This window comes from Giraffa tippelskirchi, chromosome 2, assembly GCF_054371585.1.
Source record: "Giraffa tippelskirchi isolate mGirTip1 chromosome 2, T2T-mGirTip1v1.2.pri, whole genome shotgun sequence".
In the NCBI taxonomy this organism is placed as follows: Eukaryota; Metazoa; Chordata; class Mammalia; order Artiodactyla; family Giraffidae; genus Giraffa; species Giraffa tippelskirchi.
The window spans coordinates 132,721,683-132,743,613 of record NC_137276.1 but is presented as its reverse complement, the minus strand read 5'-3'; the positions used below and the strand labels follow the sequence as shown (position 1 = coordinate 132,743,613).

The 21,931-nt window shown below is 39.2% G+C and overlaps 1 long non-coding RNA gene across 1 annotated transcript in view; it reads left to right on the top strand.

Annotated features, from left to right (window-relative positions):
• Nucleotides 1-7,020: 7,020 nt before the first annotated feature.
• Nucleotides 7,021-21,931, top strand: part of LOC145539221 (uncharacterized) — a 212,748-nt gene continuing 197,837 nt past the window's right edge. Inside the window, exon 1 of the long non-coding RNA XR_014077642.1 lies at nt 7,021-7,173. This is a non-coding gene — a long non-coding RNA (uncharacterized LOC145539221). The remainder of the gene's footprint in view (nt 7,174-21,931) is intronic.

Genomic DNA, 21,931 nt, shown 5'->3' with positions numbered 1-21,931 from the left:
AAGTATCTTTGCTTTTTCCTCTCTATAGGCATAGTTATCTTGAAGAATGTTTCCTGGCTTCTCTGAGAAAGGCTAAGAGAAAAAAACAAAATTCATATTTCAGAGATTACCATAGGAGAGTCTCACAGGTATATCTAATCTTCTTTTCATTCAATGAGTTCTGAATTCATTTTTTCTGGGAAATGTGTTTGGCACTGTGACTCAAAATCTGTTTACAGGATCTTGTTTTACATATATAAACACATCATTATATATATATTTGCACACACACATATGTGTGTATATATATATATATATATGCATGCACACATATATGTATATATGCACAAATATATACACACATGGGCTTCCCTGGTGGCTCAGATGGTAAAGAATCTGCCTGCAATGCGGGAGACCCGGGTTCAGTTCCTGGTTTGGGAAGATCCCCTGGAGACGGGAATGGCAACCCACTCCAATATTCTTGTCTGGAGAATTCCATGAAGAGAGGAGTCTGGCAGGCTACAGTCCATGGGGTCGCAAACAGTCAGAAAAAATTGAGCAATCCACACACACACACCACACATATATAGGTAAAATATATATACAAATATATTTTTCAATTATACAATCAAAAATAATGTGTAGTTAAAATAAAGATGACTTTTGGGAGGCTGCTCTGTATTTCAGTCCTCAGAGTCATGAACAATTAGAATGAACCTACAAGATTCTTTAAGGCAGACCATTTTGATGACTATACTAACTCTGAAATCTATTTTGACAACCATACTCACTCTGGAGCTTTGTGCCACTCGTTGATCTTTACCTCCTTGGGGTCATTTCACTCTCTTAGTTGTAGTTGAATTCAATCCATTTCAACCACAGAAAATTCTACTAGCATCTGTGTGTGTGTGTATGTGTGCACATTAGTCATTCAGCCATATCTGACTCCTTATGACCTCATGGACTATAGCCCACCAGGCTCCTCTGTCCATGGAATTTCCCAGGCAAGAATACTAGAGTGGGTAGCCCTTCCCTTCTCCAGGGGATCTTCTTGACCCAGGGATCAAACCCAGGTCTCCTGCATTGCAGGAAGATTCTTTACCATCTGAGCCACCAGGGAAGCCCCACTAACATGTATAGTTTAGATAAAAAATTGCCACAAAATTGCTTGTCAAAGATGGTGACACCCCTCCTCAAAGTATATCCTTTGTCCTTGGTGGAAAAATGTCTTCTGGGTCCTTCTAGGGGATCTTTAGGACATGGATGGTCCATGCCAAATTCATTGCACCAATTTTATGTCAAAATCGTTTTATTTTTCAACATAGTACTTGGATTTGCTGGCATTTTCATTCATCATCAGCTATCAGTGTCACCTGATCAATTATGTGGCCCACTTACAGCTGTAATGCTACCATAGTGAATCTAGAAACTCTAGCATATAGATTGATATTAATTCAGTCAATCTGAATTAATTATGCACTCAGAATACCTATCTACAGTCCCCAGTATTTCTGTAATATAAATACCAATCTAAATTGTGAAAATGAAACACTGAAAATCTTTTGGTATAATGCCTCTTTTCAAGGTTATCTTTAATTGAAAATCCCCAGAGGATTTTAAACTGTTACCTAATTCAACGTTTCTCAATATTGGCTAAATTTCAAAATCAGCTGGGGATATTGAAGATTCTTAATGTCCAAGTCATTCCCAAACTAATTGCATTAGTATTCCTGGAGAGGAATTCTGGCATCAGGACTTTTGAAAGCTCCCTGGGCAATTTCACTGCATAGACAAGGTTGAGAAATACTGCTTTTGTCACCGAACAAAACTTGGGTCCTCTTGCCCACACACAGTAAAGCCAATCTACTGACTCTGGGTTGTGGTAAAGGAAAGTGCAGTGTTTACTACATGGTGCCAAGCAAGAAGTCTGAGTAGCTAGTGCTTAAAAGGTCTAAACTCCCTGAAAGCTTTCAGGGAAAGAGTCTTAAAGATAGGATGAGGGAGGTGAGTTTGTGTGGTGCATGATCAGCTCAGGGACGCTCTTCTGATTGATTGATGGAGAGGTAATTGGGAGTCAGCATCATTAGCCTTCCAGATCTAACTAGTCTGGAGTCTACCTGCTTGTGCCAGCATACAGTTAACTTCTTCCACCTGGTGAGAATTTCAGTATCTGCAAAACTGCTCAAAGGATGTGGCTCAGAATACTGTGTATAGCCTAGCCCTTGAGAAAATCTATGGTTCTATTTAATGGCTAAACCATTATTATTTTGTCTTGTTTGACTGTTTGTATTGTCTTTGACTGCTTGACTTGACTTTATGTATTTTCTCATTGTCTTGTTAAATTTACACTTTGGAACTCAGGGAAAGCCTAGGAGGCTAAAGTTTTTCTACAGATAGGAGGCAACCAAAGGACATGAGGGGGAGAGGTCTGTTCTGGGAAGACCCCATAGGGTCCCACTCGGTTACACTTATAGAAGACAGTGATAAATGTCATATACAGAGGTTGAATGTTGGCCGTCCAAAAGATATGTCCAGGTTCTGATCTTCAGAACCTATGTCTGTTAATTACCTTATATAATGAAGACTGAATATTGTCTTATATGGCAAAAGAAGTGATTAACAATCTTAAGAGGCTTTTCCTAAATTATCTGGGTGGGTCCCAAAAGGAATCACCTGTATCTGTGTAAAAGCAAGGAGGAGGGAGTTTAGGGACAGACACACAGAGGAGAGGATATTTACAGAGGAGAAGGTGCAGTGAAGATGGAGGCAGAGATTGGAGTGATGAAGCTACAAGCCTAGAATGGCTGGCTACCACTATAAGCTAAGAAGAAACATCCAGTGGAATCTTCCTCACAACCCTTGAAGGGAGTGTGGCTTCACCAACACCTTGATTTCAGACTTCTGGCTTCCAGAACTGTAAGAGAATAAATTTGTTATTTTTTTAAGCTGCCAAATTTGTGACTATTTGGTAAGTAGCCATATGAAAACTGATACAAGGAGGAATAAAAAGCAAATTTATTTTTCAAGGAAATTTCCACATGTTTTAGTCTTAGATAATGGCTACCAGGAAACACACATAGCACATACCTGGTACCTGGTACTGTCCTGTGCATTTGCTGTGAAGAGGAACAAAGGCACTCAGCAGTAGAACATATGTACACACTCTGATCCTTGAACAACTTAGAGGTTAGGGGTACCAACTCTCTGTGCAGTCAAAAATCTGTATAACTTTCCAGTTGACCATCTATATTCGAGGTTCTGCATCTGGGGATCTAACCAGCTGTGAATCATGTAGTACTAAATACGCATTTATTGAAAAAAAAATCTAAATATAAGTGGACCCACACAGTTCAAACCTGTGTTGTCCAAGGGTCAACTGTATGTATAAGTGTAGAGACAGAGCCAGCAGAATGAGCATCTCCCCATCCTTATTGAGATATATTTTGACTTATGAACAGCTGAACCATGGGGGTCCTCCAGAAGACAAACTCTAAGCATGGCAAAGGAACTGAGAACATACAGCCCACCATGTAACAATGCATACTTCCTGGTTCAGTATATAATCTTTTGTAGCTTAAGTAACTCAAGTAGAGAGTTCACAAATCAAATATTGATGCTATCAGTCAGAGGCCCTGTTGAACTAGCTTTTTGCTAAATGATCAAAATAAAGGAAAGAATAAGCCTCCTCAGGCCATCAGAGTTTCTCTAGCACTTTGCATATTTGAAATCGATTTAATTCTTTCAACAACCATATTTTATAGGCACTATTATCCTTATTTGCACATTAGGAAATTAGTCTCAGAGTACCTGCTCAATTAAAATGCCAAAGGAAAGGTTGAGATTTGAACACCATAGGCTGGCTCTCCTACCTGTACTTCTGCCCACATAGCTACATCTTAGTGAGTGGGACTCTGAGGTTTCAATGTGTCAGATTTAGTAAGTCAGGGTCATGTTCCTGGACAGGTGACCCATTCAGTTACACAGGACTCTGAACTTAAAATAGTCCTGTGATTGGCTTAATTCATCTTGAAATCTTAATTTTAAACAAACATAGCCCTTAAACAATGGGCGATACATTTTGCAATGGGTTCTCCAAATTACATAGTCAGTCTTGCTCTAAGTTTTGGAATTCTCCTGAATAGTTTAATTCTATTCTTGGTTTTCCATTCCTTACTTTACACAGTGCTTATGTGCACATGACATTAGAAACTATATTTCAGAGTTTCTAAATGCATACCTTAACATCATTTTTTAATATTGCTGATTTTTGGATGTGCCTTTCAAAAAATGGCATCATATGTTCCTTGTTCTGGTGGCAGTTCTGAGTAGCTGTGACCTACACTTGTGCAAAAATAATCATTGCTTTCCATATTACCATTAAATCAAGTTAGCTACATAACAACACATGTTGTGTTTAATTATCACTCAAAATGTCTTCAAAAAGATTGTCACACTTTTTACAAAACTCTGTGAATAATCACTAGACACTCTGTTAAAGAGCAAATTTTAGTTTATTTGACCTCACTGAAATAAGAGAAAACACCACCTTGATATTCTTAGAATTAATTTAGTAGGATGAAATCAGAAGTGGGATCTTTATAAGGATTTGGGGTCTCTGAGCTCAAGTGGTCTCAGGTGGTTCTTTTAAGGTGGAGAACCAAAGGGCTTAAGCCAAAATATGTGAGCCTTTGTCCCATTCCTTTACTGTTTGGGAATTTCCTGAAGCAACATGCACAAGTCATTTATGGGTTGACAAACTTATCTTTCCTGAAACAAGCTACAATATCATGGGCTACAGGTTTTGTTTTTAAAACTAAAGTTTACTGTGTTCACAGGAAATGTACAGTTTATACTAATGGGAGTAATACTACAATTCCATATTTTGTTACAGAGCAAAAGGCACCACAGAAACAAAACAGCCCACAAGCACAAAAAGCTGTGCAAAATTTCTGCACCAAGTTGGGAAGAGCATAAGCTATCAAACTAGATACAATGTAACTGGAGGCAGAATAAATTGCCAATTTCTTTAGAAGAGGAATTTTTTAAAAAACAAGTTAGTAAGAAGGTTTTCTGTTTCAGGCCAATCCATTGTTCAACTTTTGACAGCTTGCCAGGAAATTTGCATTTTGGAGAGAGCTGTTTAATTTCCAAGTGCTTCAACTCAGTGAATGAAGAAGAGTTTATTTTATTTAGAATGGACCAGCATAAAAATTTGGCAGGTGTCAGAAACTTGGAAGAATACCCCAGAAGCTCTAACAGAACTTTTGTAAAAAAGAAACTGGAGCCTATTACATAGAGTGAAGTAAGCCAGAAAGAAAAACACCAATACAGTATACTAACACATATATATGGTATGTAGTTAATCGGTAAAGGTAACCCTATATGCAAGACATCAAAAGAGACACAGATATATAGAACAGTATTATGGACTCTATGGGAGAGGGCAAAGGTGGGATGATATGGGAGAATGGCATTGAAGCATGTAAATTATCATATGTGAAATGAATCACCAGTCCAGGTTTGATGCATGATACAGGGTGCTTCGGGCTGGTGCACCGGGATGACCCGGAGGGATGGGATGGGGAGGGAGGTGGGAGGGGGGTTCTGGAAGGGGAACACATGTACACTCATGGTGGATTCATGTCAATATATGGCAAAAACAATACATTATTGTAAGTTAAAAAATAGATAAATAAACTAATTTAAAAAAAAGAAATGCTGTACCATCAACAGTATTGGGGACACAACAATAAAATTGCATGGGAAAATCAATATATCAATGACTCCAAATTGAAACGAGATTAAAAAATTCAGACATTGAATTTAAGACCACTTTGGTTATACCTTAGCTAGTTTATTCCATAAGAGTTTCCTTTATGGACTATGTGTTAGTTACTCAGTCCTATAGGACTCTACAACCCTATGGACTATAGCCCACCAGGCTCTTCTGTTCGTGGAATTCTCCAGGCAAGAATAATGGAGTGAGTTGCCATTTCCTTCTCCAGAGGATCTTCCAAACCCAGGGATTCAACCCTCGTCTCCTGCATGGCAGGCAGATTCTTTACCATCTGAGTCACCAGGGAAGCCCATTTTATGGACTATAAGAGTGACCAATTCATGATAAAATAATTTACATAAAAACCTTGTCTTGGTTAATTTTTTGTTTTGTTATTCTAAATCTTACTGGGCTGCCGTCTCTGGGGTCGCACAGAGTCGGACACGACTGAAGCGACTTAGCAGCAGCAGCAGCAGCAGCTTCTCACAGCAGAAGTGAGTTTGGAATGCCAGGGTCATATTGGGATCCTCACAGTGGGGCTCCAGGAACCAGGGAACACGGGAATGAAATAAGTGCCACACTGCAGAGGACCAGGACTTCTGGCCAGGAGGTCCTTGAAGGAAAGGATGCCAGGAAGGACGGGTCAGGGCACCACGTTTCACCACCTTAAGAAAAAGGGCTCTCGGCACTCATTGCTGCACAGTGACCCTCCGCATTCTGAACCTGGTAGGTAAAGGTATCTATGAAGCGGTAGTGGAGGTCCAGTGGCTGCAACAGAGAACGCACTTCCCCCCCAGGCAGCGGCAGCCTTTGATAATGTGTGTAGGAAGGAAGGGCTTGGGGACGCTGAAGTGCTTCCTTAGCACTAGCTGTTCACCCTGTTTGTGAAAAACGCTTCGCCCTTGAGGGCCCGTCTGAAGTCCCCCATGAGCCTGAAGAGCGGCGGGATACTGATGATGTCTTGCTAGGTCAAGACCAGATCTCGCTTCAGTACCTCTTGGTTCCAGTTGATGCAGCTGTCTGCATATGAATTCTGTTCTCTCAATTTCTTGTTTGACAGAATATTCATTATTTTTGCGGTTTTTCTTCCGCCTCGAAAAGCAGAGCTTCCCTGCTTTTCCCTGAAGGAGGTGGTCCTCCTTCAGGTGTTTCCACAACAGTTTGTGAGTAGCAGCTGGAAGCTATTTCTTGGCGCAGGAACCCAGCTCGTGCGTCACGTGACCTGTATACAGCCAATAGGCATACCGTTTTAGGGAGGTCTGCAAGTCCTCAGGTCTGAGGATCTTCCGGGTAGAGCGGTGCGTCTCATGGCTCCATTGCTCGAGTAACAGCTGTTTCCAAGAGAATTCTGTCCAGGAATCTTTCTTCTCCTGGACAGTAACCAGAGGTCTCATTCCAGGGCTTCCAAAGGAGTTGAGGTCAGTAATCTGTTTCTTTTTTTACATAGGGATACCAAAAATAATGTCACATTATTTCGTTACTAGCGTGTTCAGTTTGATGAATCAGGGCAGCGATTCAGAAAAAAAACAAGATCAAACTTTATCTACTTTCTTTACGCTGAGGCTATCAGATAAGATATTCTTTAACAAGGTCATAGAAAGTTCCTGGGTTGCTAAATTGACTTTTCAGTTCAGTTCAGTCACTCAGACCTGTCCGACCCTTTGCGACCCCATGGACTGCAGCACGCCAGGCCTCCCTGTACATCACCAACTACCGGAGTATACTCAAACTCATGTCCATTCAGTCAGTGATGCAATCCAGCCATCTCGTCCTCTGTCACCCCTTTCTCCTCCCGCCTTCAATCTTTCCCAGTATCAGGGTCTTTTCAAATGAGTCAGTTCTTTGCATCAGGTAGCCAAAATATTGGAGTTTTAGCTTCAGCGTCAGTCCTTCCAATGAATATTCAGGACTGATTTGCTTAAGGATTGACTGGTTGGGTCTCCTTGCAGTCCAAGGGACTCTCAAGAGTCTTCTCCAACACCACAGTTCAAAAGCATCAATTCTTCGGTGCTCAGCTTTCTTTATGGTCCAACTCTCACATCCATAAATGATTACTGGTAAAAACATAGCTTTGACTTAGACGGACTTTTGTTGACAAAGTAATGCCTCTACTTTTTAATAAACTGTCTAGGTTGGTCATAACTTTTCTTCCAAGGAGTAAGCGTCTTTTAATTTCATGGCTGCAGTCACCATCTGTAGTGATTTTGGAGCCCCCCAAAATAAACTCTGTCACTGTTTCCACTGTTTCCCATCTATTTAACATGAAGTGATGGGACCAGATGCTGTGATCTTATTTTTCTAAACGTTGAGCTCTAAGCCAACTTCTTCACTCTCCTCTTTCACTTTCATCAATAGGCTCTTTAGTTCTTCTTTGCTTTCTGCCATAATTGTGGTGTCATCTGCATAACTAAAGTTATTGATGTTTCTCCTGGCAACCTTGATTCCAGCTTGTGCTTCATCCAGTCCAGCATTTTTCATGATGTACTGTGCATATAAGTTAAGTAAGCATGTTGACAATATACAGCCTTGACATACTCCTTTCCCGATTTGGAACCAGTCTGTTGTTCCATGTCCAGTTCTAACTGTTGCTTCTTGATCTGCATACAGATTTCTCAGGAGGCAGGTCAGGTGGTCTGCTATTCCCATCTCTTGAAAAATTTTCCACAGTTTGTTGTGGTCCACACAGTCAAAGGCTTTGGCATAGTCAATAAAGCAGAAGTACATGTTTTTCTGGAACTCTCTTGCTTTTTCAATGATCCAAAGGATGTTGGCAGTTTGATCTCTGGTTTCTCTGCCTTTTCTAAATCCAGCTTGAACTTCTGGAAGTTTATGGTTCACGTATTGTTAAAGCCTGGCTTGGAAAATTTTGAGCATTATTTTGCTCGTGTGTGAGATGAGTACAATTGTGTGGTAGTTTGAGCATTCCTTGGCATTCCCCTTCTTTGACATTGGAATGAAAGCTGACCTTTTCCAGTCCTGTGGCCACTGCTGAGTTTTCCAGATTTGCTGGCATAATGAGTTCAGCACTTTCATAGCATCATTTTTTAGGATTTGAAATATCTCAACTGGAATTCCATCACCTCCACTAACTTTGTTCATGGTGATGCTTCCTAAGGCCCACTTGACTTCACATTCCAGGATGTCTGGCTCTAGATGAGTGATCACACCATTGTGATTATCTGGGTCCTGAAGATCTTTTCTGTATAGTTCTTCTGTATATTCTTGCCACCTTTTCTTAATATCTTCTGCTTCTGTTAGGTTCATACCATTTCTGTCCTTTATTGTGCCCATCTTTGCATGAAAATTTCCCTTGGTGTCTCTAGTTTTCTTGAAGAAATCTCTAGTCTTTCTCATTCTATTGTTTTCCTCTATTTCTTTGCACTGATCACTGTGGAAGGCTTTCTTATATCTCCTTGCTATTCTTTGGAACTCTTTATTTAAATGGGTATGTCTTTCCTTTTCTCCTTTGCCTTTCACTCCTCTTCTTTTCATAGAGAAAAGCTGTTTGTAACGCCTCCTCAGACAACCATTTTGCCTTTTTGCATTTCTTTTTCTTGTGATGGTCTTGGTCACTGCCTCTTATACAATATCATGAACCTCCATCCATAGTTCTTCAGGCACTCTATCAGATCTAATCCCTTGAATCTATTTGTTGCTTCCACTATATAGTATTGGGGGATCTGATTTAGGTCATACCTGAATGGTCTAGTGGCTTTCTTTACTTTCTTCAATTTAAGTCTGAATTTGGTAATAAGGAGTCATGATCTGAGCCACAGTCAGCTCCGGGTCTTGTTTTTGCTGACTCTATAGAGCTTCCCCATCTTTGGCTGCAAAGAATATAATTAATTTGATTTCATTATTGACCATCTGATGATGTCCATGTGTAAAATTTTAGTAAGGTATTTTCTTCTTCTGTACTTTCTATGTCATTAGTTACAGACATCCATCCTGCAGTTATTAAAATTCTTGTGTCCTTTTCTCTATTTTAGGGGGTAGCCAGCTAAAACCCTAATGGCTCCAATGAGCACCTCATTTTAGTAGATCCTCTGTATCAATTTAGTTACCTCTTTTGTTAATTTGTGTCTTGGAATGCTGGATTCTAATACTAAAACTCAATGTTTACTGCATTCCATCTGAATTAAAAAAAAATACCCAATCTCCACCTGATGGCCACCTGATGCGAAGAAGTGACTCATTTGAAAAGACCCTGATGCTGGGAAGGATTGAAGGCAGGAGGAGAAGGGGACGACAGAGGATGAGATGGTTGGATGGCATCACCAACTCAGTGGACATGAGTTTGAGTAAACCCCGGGAGTTGGTGATGGACAGGGAGGCCTAGCGTGCTGCAGTCCATGGAGTCACAAAGAGTCAGACATGACTGAGTGACTGAACTGAACTTAACTGAACCCAATCTCCAGGTTGTCCCTACTCCTGGGAATCTCTTTCTAGAAACCTACCCTGTCCCTGTTTGTAGTATCTGTTTCAGTCAGAGATTGTGACCGAAAGTGAGGTGTCCAGCTGCTTGCCCTGTGAAGCCAATAAAGAGATAAAGTTGGTGGAAAGGAAAAGTTTGCTTTATTTTGGAGTCTGGGGATCAGAGATGGAGGGAAAAGGGCAGAAGTCTTCTGCCCGAAGGCTGACTTTCCCTAACAATCAGTCGACAAGGACTTTTACAGGTGAAATGAGGGGGCTCCAGGTAGAAACAGCACAGTCAGCTCTGTTGTTTTGAAATTGGTCACACAGTACTCTGATCAGCATCATCTTGATTGTTTTAAATACAGTTAGTATTTAGTTCCAGGGTCAGTTTGTTCCCATTTTTTTTGAGCCCAGTTCTCGGAATTACGCCAACTTATATCTGGTCATTATGTAGTTAACTTCTTCCATCTGGTGGGGGTTTTAGTATCTATAAGATAGCTCAAAGTATATGGCTCAGAATATTATCTGTAGTCCTTGAGGAGAAACTCAAGGTCTTTGACTTTGCTTAATGACCAAACTATTATTTGGTCTCCTTTGACTGTTTTCCATTGTTTTTGTGTTTCCTCACTTCTCTGATTTATTCTTTGGCTAAACTTTTACCACAGAGAAGAGGCAGGCCAAGAAGTGGGGGTGGGGGGTGGGTTGGGGGTGGGTGAGAGGGGGGAGGATCACAGGGTTTTGCTCTGTTTCAAGATAGTGGTTGAATTTATCAGAGATCAACCATGGTTAACTACTCAGAACAGGAACTTACTAGAAATACATTGTTTAGGTAACATGGTTGTTCTCTGTGCCATTATTATCTGAATTCAAAGACTCACATTGTATATAAATGTGTATGTCTTCGGTACAATACTCTGTCAGTTGTCAAAGGAGCAAAGAAGTCTAGTACCTAAACTATGTAACTTTGGGAGTAGAAAGAATACCGCTTCTCCGTGTATTCATGTATAAGAACTACATGTTGATATATTCTTAAAAAATGGGACAGGTTTTTGAATGCCAGTATGCAGGGAGTGTTCATTGTGTCTTCAAATTCACCTGAGAATTGTTCCAGTTATGTGTTAGGGATGAGGCAGAGGATAAAGAGTTTTCTAGGCTGTGGGAGTAAAGGAAACTGGTCAGAATCATAGTTTAGGATTCTTGTTTAAGATGGAAACTGCCAACTTTTATTTGTCCTTTTACCCAAAATCCTGCAGAAATGATAGGAAAAAATGCATAATTTTATTGAATAGAAAAAGGAGAAAGAGTGGGAGACTTTTACTTTTGTAATTTTAGAAAGCTGAAATCTCACTGACCAATGAAGAGAGAGAAAGAATGTGAGAGTGTGTTTGGTACGGAAAACAGGAATATATTGCGACAGAAATGTAGGTGGTTAAACAAAAGACTGCATAGTGAATAGCAGAGCTAGATCTTTCACCCTTCCCACATTTTCAGGGAAATAAATCCATTCATTGGCAGCACCAGTGTTGGTCCCCAGGTTAAAACCATAAAGGGCATGATCTGTCTGGGAAAGGCCTGGGCTCTGTGCTATTGTTTTCTTGGAGAAAAGCCACCTTTACTTGGCATTGAATGGTTTCATTTTCAAAATCACCACTTTATTGTTAGCCACTGTCATTAAACAGAATTCTCAGTCATCTCTTCCAGAAGATACCTCTTAAAGAAACAGAATTATATAACTTGTCAAAAAACTCACACTGTCCGTCCATATTAATAAAATTTTATTTATAAATTCAAAGTATACCTAAGGGGAATTTTGAGAACCATTGACTTGACTTAAAAAGACATTTATGGAAATAAAACAAGTTAAAAATTTTAGTATTTTTACATTTGTATTTGTCACTGCCTTAAAAGTTTTGTCTAAAGTATGTGATGATTAAGTCTTCTTAGTTTAATAAAGCGGAGAAGGCAATGGCACCCCACTCCAGTACTCTTGCCTGGAAAATCCCATGGACGGAGGAGCCTGGTAGGCTACAGTTCATGGGGTCGCTAAGAGTCGGACACGACTGAGCAACTTCACTTTCACTTTACCCTCTCATGCACTGGAGAAGGAAATGGCAACCCACTCCAGTATTCTTGCCTGGAGAATCCCAGGGACGGCAGAGCCTGGTGGGCTGCCGTCTATGGGGTCGCACAAAGTCGGACACGACTGAAGCGACTTAGCAGCAGCAGCAGCAGCAGTTTAATAAAGAAGAATGAGAAGCTACTTCTCCCCCTTTCCTCCTTAAGTGCTTCTTCTTGAGAGCACAAAACCTTTTGATTTTACAACACAAGGTCCTGGGCCTTCTGGCTGTTGAAATGTAAATGCAAACCTCCAAGCCCCAACATTTATTTAGGAGGCCTCCATAAGAAAAGCTATCACAAAGTGTATTTTCTTGTCTCAACGAAATGGAGGGAAGCTTTTTTCTTTTTTACTTTTCTGTATAAATTTTATGAAATGCTGTCTGGACTCTGTAATCTTTCTTGTTTTACTTTACATACAAATAATCTAAGAGGAGAGGGAAAAAGTTGGCTTAAAGCTCAACATGCAGAAAACTAAGATCACGACATCCGGTCATGGCAAATAGACGGGGAAACAGTGGCAGACTTTATTTTTTGGGGCTCCAAAATCACTGCAGATGGTGACTGCAGCCAAAGAATTGATGCTTTTAAACTGTGATGTTGGAGAAGACTCTTGAGAGTCTCTTGGACTGCAAGGAAATCCAACCAGTCCGTCCGTAAGCAAATCAGTCCTGAATATTCATTGGAAGGACTGATGCTGAAGTTGAAACCCCAATACTTTGGCCACCTGATGCAAAGAGCTGACTCATTTGAAAAGACTCTGATGCTGGGAAAGACTGAAGGTGGGAGGAGAAGGGGACCACAGAGGATGAGATGATTGGATGGCATCACCGACTCAATGGACAGGAGTTTGAGTAAACTCTGGGAGTTGGTGATGGACAGGGAAGCCTGGCATGCTGCAGTCCATGGGGTCACAAAGAGCTGGATAGGAGTGAGCGACAGAGCTGAACTGAATCTATTAGTGTTAATAGTTATCCAGTTATATATTATAATTGTTTTCTGCTAATTTTCTGTTGGTAGGGAGAGGACTTTTGTTGACAAGATTACTTTCCTGACTATATATATATATATGTATATGTATATAGATAGATAGATAGATAGATATGGAATTGGCTTTTATAATTTATACTACTAGTTCTGGAAGCAGAACCTTCACCTTTAATCCACCTCTAAGAATTTTTGTACTTACATATAGGATGCTTATCAGGAGCAATGCACTAAAACAAAAAAATAAATGACATAATTTAAAGCAGCATTTCAGCACATTGGGTGAGATAGTTGGAGTAAACATAATTTCTGTAAAGTTTCTCAAACCATACTATACCTGAAATTATGCAATTTCTAGTCAGTTCACTGTATGTCACATTTGTGTATTTTACTATTTCCTGTGGCACACTATTATTAGCTCTGAGAATTGGGAGTGGAAATGAGTTTGTTAATCTGATGGTTATTCAGTTCTGCCTTCCTTTTTTAGCCCCAGCTGAAAATATATTCAAAGACTCAAGTGGCGAATCATATTTATTTCGGTAATATAGACTTAAATATGCTTAATTCTGCTCATCTGTCTGAAATGTTTTACATAATATTTATTATTTAAATAGTACTTAAATTGTGATCTGTGTTTAGAAAATAGGTAATTATACAATTAGATTCTATTTTTAACCTTATATCTGGAATGAAAAGTTTTGCTGCAATTATTACACAGAGGCCACTTTCACTGTAATTCTGAATTTTCATGAGTCCATTGGGAAAGCTTAAGATGTGTGTAGGGGTAATGTGAGTTTTATTGGACTTCCTTCCTCAAGAAATAACCATACTAATTATTTTCTATGTAGTGTACATATGAGTTGCATTGTTCTGCACCTCCTTCAGTATTAATGTGTTCCCTGGCTAGATGCTATATTGTGTATAAATTCATGCCTATGTATCAGGCATTTTGTAAGACCCTAGATGGTGGTGATGACTGGGGCTCTGTTGGTAAGAAAAAAAAATTCTCTATAATCAGAATTGATGTCAATTTCTGTGAGAATGAATTGTTACCCTTGGTAACAGGATAATTTCTTTTCTCAGGAAATGTGCCATATGGGTGCTTCAGAATCAGTCTTTCTTTTGCAGAGATTAAACATTCCGAGATGGCAGAAGCTAGATTGTTAGAATTCATGCCTTTGGGCCTTGTGTGGTCTCCATCTTTACCCAGTGATTATTCCATTCCTGCACCTGTTATGCCAGGTCTGGCATAGCCAATAACAAAGACTGTTTAATATCAACAAGTAATTTTGTCTACTTGGTAGTTCAGCACTCTTTCCATGGTGAGTGCTTGCTGGTGGGCATTTATATCAGGCATGAAAAATGTCACTTGATGCCCCCTTTCATATGCTTCTTCCATAGACTTTATTTTATCTGATATTCCAACCTTTTAATTTTAAGTCCATTCACCATTGCCCATAATTACACAAATTCTCATATCTGGCTATATCCCCTTCCCTAGTAAGTCACTGGTTTAAGAGTAGGACCTCTGTTCATTGGGAAGATTTTCACTCACTCATTGTCCTTCAGAGCTACCACTGAGTGGATGCAATGTAGCCTTCATTTTTTGGGTGAGTGGGTGGGTGGAGGTGTTGTTTTATATACTGAACCAATCTATCTATTTCTTTTCCATGGGGATTGTCTTGATCGCTGTCTCCTGTACAATGTCACGAATCTCTGTCCATAGTTCATCAGGCACTCTGTCTATCAGATCTAGTCCCTTAAATCTATTTGTCACTTCTACTGTATACTCATAAGGGATTTGATCTAGGTCATACCTGAATGGACTAGTGGTTTTCCCTGGCATCACTGACTCGATGGACATGGGTTTGGGTAGACTCTGGGAGTTGGTGATGGACAGAGAGGCCTGGCGTGCTGCAATTCATGGGGTTGCAAAGAGTTGGACATGACTGAGCAACTGAACTGAACTGAATCTATCTATAAACCAAGCTGAACTTTTCATATTCCTTCCATATACCCATAGATAACAAGGTGAAGGAAAAATGAAAATATGGTGGGTGACATGGGAATCTAGGCTTTGTACTTATGCAATTTACTTAAGCCTTCTAGTACTGCTCAGACCTGATCCTTGATGCACCATTTCTATCCCACAATGAACTATTGCTGGATCTATCCAATTTGATGATTTTATGGGTTATCACAATGGGAATATATCCATTGGGGCTGTTCTGGAATTTAACCCTAGTTATCAATCTCATAGCCAAAAAAAAAAAAAAAGATGCAGACAACTCTTGAGGGTGCACTTTGTTGCCTTGCAGAGAGGAGGACTTTGCAGCTTGTTCCCATATCAAAAAGCTGCTATTATTTTAATAGGAAGGAGTGTGCTCCTGCTGAAGACTGAAGATTGTAACTGTGAGCCCACAGAGGAGTCCACACAGTAACCCAGATTTGTTTCAACCAGGATCCTAAACACAGCATAACAGTTCTGCCTAAACTGAGCATGAATTCAATAGTCTCTGTAGCTAAGAGATCTTAGTCTCATGAGTCTGCTCCTCATTTTGTCCTACCCCACACTGCAAGAGCTAAGGGCCTCTTCTTAAACCACAGCAGAGGCTCTCTAACTCACACCCTTAGCTACACTCAGGTTTTCATTGTCCTTCTGCAGGATATCTGTGTAACTGTGTAGATAATGGCCAGTTCCATTATCCTTATATGTATCCTGCTTCTGAACTTTTCAAACTCCTTGTTCCTTACACTGGCTGGGGCATTCCCTTCCATGGTTGTAACACTATATCCTCCAGGCTGTTTTCCATGTTGCTCATGGCTTCACCCTCAAAGCTATGACAGTTCCTGATGGCACTTACAACAAGAAGCAGTCAGGTGGGCAAACTCCTTGTGGGAGTTTCCCTTGTGAAAGGAGATATGAGAAACTTAACGGTCGTGTCTGCACTAGTTTATAAACTATGTTATGTCCTTCCTGTAGCATGATTAATTTAGATGATAAAAATATCATGAAAATGTTTATTCGACATGTGACAATTTTTCACTAAGAAGGTAAAAACAGTATGATGCATGTTCTCTGCTCTGAATTTATCATTAGAATGAAATGTGTGTTAGGTTCAAGTAGCTATACTTAGAGATACTGTATAATGCTCATGAGAAATTTCTTAGGAAATAAGCATGTTTAGAGATGAAGTTAGAGGTCATATCCACTTGAGAACTAGAAGAAGGCAGGCTAGAGGTGCCATTTAAGCTTGAAATTGAAATGATAGTAAAAATTTGGAAAATAGATTATTCCAAAGAGGAGAAAAAATGAGGAAACTATAAGCGCAGGTGGAGGAAAGTGCAAGAGGTGCTTTGGGAAAGGGAGCAAGCACTTGAACTGGATATAGTATACTTAGTACAAAAGAGTGCCGCATGTGTTTAGGTGATGGCAGATTGTCGAGAGCGTTAAAGACCAATTTTGAGTAAGCGCCAACCCAGTGCAGCTGTGGAACTGCATTTTTGGCCCAGGCAGAGCCACTTCTACAGCTGGCCTAGATATTTGCTAAAATTTCATTAAGCATTACCAGTACTTCATCGTGGAATCCATGGAGGCATAATATCCTTTGCTGGTTGGTCTGTTTTGTGTTTTGGAGAAGTTTACAACATTTTGTGAGGGGGGGGATAAGAAAGCAAACTTTTTCTGCTTTCCTACAAAGAACTTCATCTTTTAGATAAACTCATTCCTTTCACAGATAAGGACACAGACTTCATAATCAGTTCCTTCTTGTTAGTTGTGTCATGATATCATTGATGAAACATTAAACAAATTCAGCATAATGGGCTTGGGAATGCAAAGGTAAATTTCAGATTTGTTAAGGAAATAAAAATAACAAGCCTTTGCATCTAATGGGACGTGTGAAATCAGGGAGAGAGTGCAGTTAATGATGGGGAGACTGGTGATAAGAATAAACAAAGGTAATGAACAAATTAAACAATGCCACAATAACACTAAAATGTAGCAATTTAAGTTTATATATTTGGTAAATTAAAAATACACTGTGATTATTTTAAGTCACTATTTGTTTTATGAAAAATGTCAGTCTTTTCAGTAAATGTTAATGGAAAAGTTTATTTAAAAATTGTGCATTGGGTTCATGAGTTAACGTGTCACCTATTTTCAAAATTAGTAGGTGCTGATAAGAATTCCGTAGCAAAAATGTGATTACTTCTATTGCTCTTGATACTGGGAGTGATGATTTGTTACGATAAGTGTAAGTTGGTGTTTCATGCTTAATTTCTGTATTATTATATTGAACTTATTATGGTATAAATGTAGTTCTTAAACTTGCAACCTTCTATGTGGATGTCAACACACATACACCTACTTTAGGTCAATTTGAAAAGAATACCAAGTATTAAACATTTTCAAAGTTTAAAAATAAATTTTGATATTTCAACACTGTGACTACTTTCAGCAACAATAAAAATGTACTTTGAAAATATTGATATCAAGGGGAACTATTTATATGGTTTTAATTTCTTTGAAAGCAAGATGCCAGTAGGCTCTAATAAAAATACATCTTTATCTGAAGGGAAAATGTTCATACAAACGGTGGATGTAGATGCTTTCAGTATTGTATTCCCCACATGTTTACTAGTGTTTATTGAAATTTTTATCTATAATTTTACTTGGTTAGCTATACAAATGTAAAGTGTTTCATGCTTAATGAAAACACTTATCAAACCTACCTGTTATTCAGATACATCTACTGACTTGTGTTTCAGAACTATGCCCAGTTATTTACATTTTCTGAAAAGAAAAGACGATATGTTGATTTTTAAATTTGTATCTTTTGATCACTTCACTCATTTTATACCCCCAACCCCCACTTCTGGCAACCGCTGATCTATTCACTATATCTATGAAATCAGTTTGGTTTTTATTTTATCTTTTTTAGATTCCACATATTAGGGAGGCAACATGATACTTCTTTCTCTGTATGATTTATTTCAAAGAGTGTAATACACTCAAGGGCCAGTCAAGGTGTCACAAATGGCACCTTGTGCCATTGCTGGATGTTATCCCATGGTGTGTGTGTGTGTGTATTTAATTGACTTCTGAACAACACGGACTGATGGACTGGAACTGCGAAGGTCAGTTTACATGTGGATTTTTTCAAGAAATATGTCCTATAATAAAAAACAATCTACTGTTGGTGAAATCTGTGGATACCGAACTGCAGGTAGGAAGGGCCAGCTGTACAGATGTACTCAGATTTTTGTCTTCATGAAGGGTCAGCACCCCTAGCTCCAGTATTATTCAAGAGCCAACTATGTATATAATATAAAATCACATTTTCCTTATCAATGAACACTGCATTGTTTCCATGTTTTGCCTATTGAAAATAATACTGCAGTGAACATAAGGGTGTAGATATATTTTTGAGTTACTGTTTCATATCCTTTGGATAAATACCTAGAAATGGAATTGCTGGATAATATGGTAGCTCTATTTTTAATTTGTGAGGAACCTTCGTACTGGTTTTCTATAGTGGCTATACCCATTTACATTCCCATCAACAGGAAGCTAAGGTTCCCTTTTCAACATCATGTGTTGTTTTTTGTCTTTTTGACATTAGCTCTTTTAATATGGTTGAGTTTGTATCTCTTAGTTTTGATTTGCATTTCTCATTGTGATGCTGAGCACCATTTCATGTACATATTGGCCAATTGTGCATTGTCTTTGGGAACACATCTATTCAGATCCTCTGCCCATTTTTTAAAATAGGAATGTTTTATTGTTTTTATTATTGAGTTGTGAGTTTTTATAGCTTAGATGTTAACCCCTTATCCGATACATGAATTGCAAATATTTTTACCATTTGGGAGGTTGCCTTTTCATTTTTAAAAAAAGATTTATTGGTTGATTTTTAGCTATGTTGGATCTTTGTTGCTGCTCCTGGGCTTTCTCTATTAATAGTTACAGAGGGTGGGGCTACTCTTTGCTGTGGTGTGTGGGCTTTTCATTACAGTGGCTTCTTTTGTTGCAGAGCATAGGTTCTGTATGCGTGAGCTTCAGTAGTGATGGTGCATGGACTTAGTTGCTCTGCAGTATGTGGGATGCTCCTGGACCAAGGGTCGAACTCTTGTTCCATGCATTGGCAGGCAGATTCTTAATAACTGGACCACCAGGGAAGTCCTGCGTTTTCATTTTTGTGATGGTTTCCTTTGCTGTGCAGAAGCTATAGTTAATGTTCTAATTTCTTCTTCTTGTTATTCTTTTTTTTTTTTTTTAATTTTTTTGCTATTATTGCTTTTGCTTTTGGGGTAATGTCCAAAAATCATTACCAAGACTGAGTCAGTAAGTTTTATGCCCATGTTTCCTTTGAGAAGTTCTGTTGTTTCAAGTCTTATGTTCAAATATTTATCCATTTTGTGTTAATTTTTATGTATGGTACAAGATAGTGGTCCAGTTTCATTCTTTTGTATGGGGCTGTCCAATTTTTCCAAATAAATTTGCTGAAGAGACTTGCTTTCTAATTGTACATCTTGGCTCATTTGCCATAAAATGGCCAACCATATATGTAGGTTTATGTCTGGGCTTTCAATTCTGGTCCATATATCGTGTATCTGTTTTTATGCTGACATTAAACAGTTTTAATGACTGTAGCTTTGTAATGTAGTTTGAAACAAAAAGGCATAATGCTTCTAGCTTTGTTTCACTTAAGATTTCTTTGGCTATTTTGGGTCTTTTGTTGTTGTTGTTCAATCACTAAGTTGTGTCTGATTCTTTGAGACCCCATGGACTGCAGCACGCCAGGCTTCCCTGTCTTTCACTATTGCCCAGAGTTGGCGCAAACTCATGTCCATTGTGTTGGTGATGCCATCCAACCATCTAATCCTCTGTCACCTCCTGCCCTCAATCTTTCCAAGCATCATGGTCTTTTCCAGTGAGTCAGCTCTTCCCATCTGGTGGCCAAGGTATTGGGGCTTCAGCATCAGTCCTTCCAATGAATATTCAAAGTTGATTTCCTTTAGGATTGACTTATTTAATCTTGTTGTTCAAGGGACTCCAATAGTCTTCTCCAGCACCATAGTTCAAGAATATTAGTTCTTTGGAGTTCAGCCTTCTTTATGGTCCAAATCTCATATCCATACATGACTACTGGAAAAACCATAGCTTTGATTTTATGGACCTTAGTTGGCAAAATGATGTCTCTGCTTTTCAATATGCTGTCTAGATTTCTCACATAGATTTCCTTCCAAGGAGCAAGAGTCTTGCAATTTCATGGCTGTAGTCAACATCCACAGTGATCTTGATGATCTTGTTGATCTCAGTGATTTTGGCCCAAGAAAATAAAATATGTCAGTGCTTCCATGTTTCCACCTTCTATTTGCCATGAAGTGATGGGACTGCATGCCATGATCTTAGTTTTTCAGATGTTTACTTTTGAGACAGCTTTTTCACTCCTTTATCACCCTCATCAAGAAGCTCTTTAGTTCCTCTTTGCCTTCTGCTATTAGAGTGATATCATCTGTGTCTATGAGGTTGTTGATATTTCTCTTGACAATGTTGATTCCAGCTGGTGATTTACCCAGCCTGGCATTTTGCATAATGTACAGACTGGTTCCAAATAGGGAAAGGAGTACATCAAGGCTGTATATTTTCACCCTGCTTATTTAACTTATATGCACAGTACATCATGAGAAACTCTGGGATGGATGAAGCACAAGCTGGAATCAAGATTGCCAGGAAAGATATCAATAACCTCAGATATGCAGATGACACCACCTTTATGGCAGAACATGCAGAAGAACTAAAGAGCCTCTTGATGAAAGTGAAAGAGGAGAGTGAAAAGTTGGCTTAAAACTCAAAATTCAGAAATCTAATATCATGGCATCTGGTCCAATCACTTCATGTCAAATAGATGGGGAAACAGTGGAAACACTGAGACTATATATTTTTGGGCTCCAAAATCACTGCAGATGGTGATTTCAGCCATGAAATTAAACGACGCTTGCTCCTTGGAAGAAAAGTTATGACCAACCTAGACAGCATATTAAAAAGCAGAGACATTACTTTGCCAACAAAGGTCCATCTAGTCAAAGCTATGGTTTTTCCCAGTAATCATGTATGGATGTAAGAGTTGGGCTATAAAGAAAGCTGAGCACTGAAGAACTGATGCTTTTGAACTGTGGTGTTGGAGAAGACTCTTGAGAGTCCCTTGGACTGTAGGGAAATCCAACCAGTCCATCCTTAAGGAAATCAGTCCTGAATATTCATTGGAAGGACTGTTGTTGAAGCTGAAACTCCAGTGCTTTGACCACCTGATGCGAACAACTGACTCATTTGAAAATATCCTGATGCTGTGGAAGATTGAATGTGGGAGGAGAATGGGATAACAGAGGATGAGATGGTTGGATGGCGTCACTGACCTAATGGACATGAGTTTGAGTAAACTCTTGGAGTTTTTGATGGATAGGAAGGCCTGGCGTGCTGCAGTCCATGGAGTCACAAAGAGTCGGACAGGACTGAGTAACTGAACTGAACTGAAGTCTGCATATAAGTTTAAAAAGCAGAGTGATGATATACAACCTTATCATACTTCTTTCCCAATTTTAAACCAGTCCATTGTTCCATGTTTGTTCTAACTGCTGTTTCTTGACCTGCAT